The sequence below is a fragment of the Cebus imitator genome, unplaced genomic scaffold (assembly GCF_001604975.1).
Source record: "Cebus imitator isolate Cc_AM_T3 unplaced genomic scaffold, Cebus_imitator-1.0 Scaffold73, whole genome shotgun sequence".
Classification (NCBI taxonomy): Eukaryota; Metazoa; Chordata; class Mammalia; order Primates; family Cebidae; genus Cebus; species Cebus imitator.
The window spans coordinates 2,276,970-2,279,486 of record NW_016107388.1 but is presented as its reverse complement, the minus strand read 5'-3'; the positions used below and the strand labels follow the sequence as shown (position 1 = coordinate 2,279,486).

The window sequence follows — 2,517 nt, the reverse complement described above, 5'->3', positions numbered from 1 at the left end:
ATGCAGGGAATATGGGCTCAAAGAGTTCACTTTGGGGCTTCTCCAGTGGCTCCACCACCAAAGAAGGCAAATGCTTGCTGAGGGAGGGTGCTTTTTATGCTTCTTCATTACCTCCACACCCATCCCTACCTGTTGGCTCTTACTGTGAAGCACTGTCTACAGGACTGCAGCCTGAATTACGCAACCAACCAAATTACATTGCTACAATAGGTAATGTCTGAGAACATCACTGCACAAGTCAAACTGCAACCATGGAATCCACACAGAACCTAAGCACTGTGCAAGCATTGAGAAATGAAGCTAATCAATCATATACAATATACAACTCAGTCATACTTCCAAGAAAAAAAACCAAAGAAATTGGTTTGATTAAAAAATCAAGAAGCCCCATCCAATCAATAACACATTTTTAAAAACCTGTTGACTCTTTCAGATGAGAAGAAGCCTGTGCAAAAAACTCAGACACTACGAAAAGCCAGAGTGTTTTGTCATCTCTGAAGGATTCCACTAGATCTCAATTAATAGATTCTAACCAGAATGAAATGACAGATATAAAATTCAGAATATTAATGGCAAAGTAACTCAATGAGATCAAGAGAAAGTTAAAATTTAAAACAAAGAAGCCGGAAAAATGATCCAGAAGTCTGAAAAAAAAATGAAAAATGTCATAGCTATATCACAAACTGAACAGAAGTTCTGGAATTAAAAAATTTATTTCTGGAATTTCAAAATACAGTTGGAAGACTGAACAGCAGAATAGACAAAGTGCAATAAAGGCAGGAAAAAAATGGAAAGAATTGTAAAGCATGAACAAAACCTTTAAGAAATATGGGATTATTTAAAGTTGATCAAATCAATGACTTGCTGGCATTCTTGAGAGAGAAGACAAATAAAGAAATTGGAAAATATATTTGAGGAAATAATTCAGGAAAATGTTTCGAATCTTGCTAGACAGGACAATATGCAGGTACAAGAAATCCAAAAAAACTTCAGTGAGATACTTTACAAGATGACCATCTCAAAGGCACATAATAGATTATCTGTGGTCAATGCAAAGAAAAAATTCTAAAGGCAGTGAGAGAAAGGGTAATACTACATATAAAAGGGAAATTATCACATTAATAGAATTCTCAGAAAAACTGACATGCCAGAAGTTAATGATGACCCATTTTAACATCCCTAAAGAAAAGCTATGCCAGCCAAGAATTTGATATCCCACCAAATTAAGCTTTAGAAAAAAAAGAGAAATAAAGTTTTTCCAGAGAAACAATTGCTAAGGGAATTTATCACCACCATGCTGGCTCTATAAGAGATGCTTAAGGGAGTTCTTTTTTGTTTGTTTTTACATTGCTGCAGAATGTCTTCCAATTGCCAGCTATGGAACAAGCTGGGAATGGAACTAATGCCTCTGCTACGCTTGCTTTCCCCTCCCTTTCTGAAGGTGGAAGAATACTAGGCACTCTCCAGACACAATCCCAGGAGATTAAAAGTTCTGAACATGGAAATGAAAGAACAAAACTTGCTATCATAAAAGCACATGCAAGCATATAACCCAGAGACCCTGTAAAGCAACTACACCAACAAGACTACAAAACACACAGCTAACAACACATGTTGTTAGGAAAACCTCACATGTTAATATTGATATTGAATATAAATGGCCTAAACACTTCATTGAATGGACACAGTGGCAAATTTGATTTAGAAAACAAGACCTATTACTCTGCTACCTTCAAGAGACCCATCTCACAGGTAATGATATCCAAAGGCTCAAAGTAGAGAGATGGAAATGGAAAGCCATTTATTTTTGTTTTCCATAGCAGACAAAGGGAAAACATAAAAGACCAGGAGTCACTATTTTTGTATCGGATAAAATATAATTTAAAGCAACAACAATTAAAAAAAGATCAAGAAGGGCATGACCTGACGACACAGGGTTTCATTCAAGAGGAAGTCCTAACTCTCCTAAATATTTCTACACCTAATATCAAAGAACCCAGATTCATTAAAACAGTTACCTTTAGAAAAAATACTTTGATAGGCATGCAATAATAGTAGGGACTTTAACACCCCACTAATGACATTAGACAGATTATCAAGTATTTGTTAATACTAACAAATACATTCTGGACTTAAATTTGAGACTTGACCATTTGGACAAGACATTAGACACCTATAGAATAATCCATCCAACAACCACAGAATATACTTTCTTGTCATCAGGACATGGAATATTCTTTAAAATTGACCACATGATCAGTCATAAGGCAAGTCACAATAAATGCAAAAAATCGAAATTATACCAAGCATATTCTCAGACTATACTGGAATAATAACAGAAATTACTACGAAGAGGAACTTTCAAAACCACAAATACATGGAAACTAAACAATTTACTCCTGAGTGACTTTTGGGTAAACAATAAAATTAAAGCAGAAATAGAAAAATTTATTTGAAACAAATGCAAATACAAACATAGCTTGCAAAAACTTCTGTTATTCAGCAAACACAGTCTTA

The 2,517-nt window shown here is 34.8% G+C and overlaps 1 non-coding gene across 1 annotated transcript; it reads right to left on the bottom strand.

The window, feature by feature from the left end:
* Nucleotides 1-1,345: 1,345 nt before the first annotated feature.
* LOC119471783 lies at nt 1,346-1,485 on the bottom strand. The gene has a single exon (XR_005200867.1). It is a non-coding gene; the product is annotated as a small nucleolar RNA SNORA7 (small nucleolar RNA).
* Nucleotides 1,486-2,517: the final 1,032 nt, after the last annotated feature.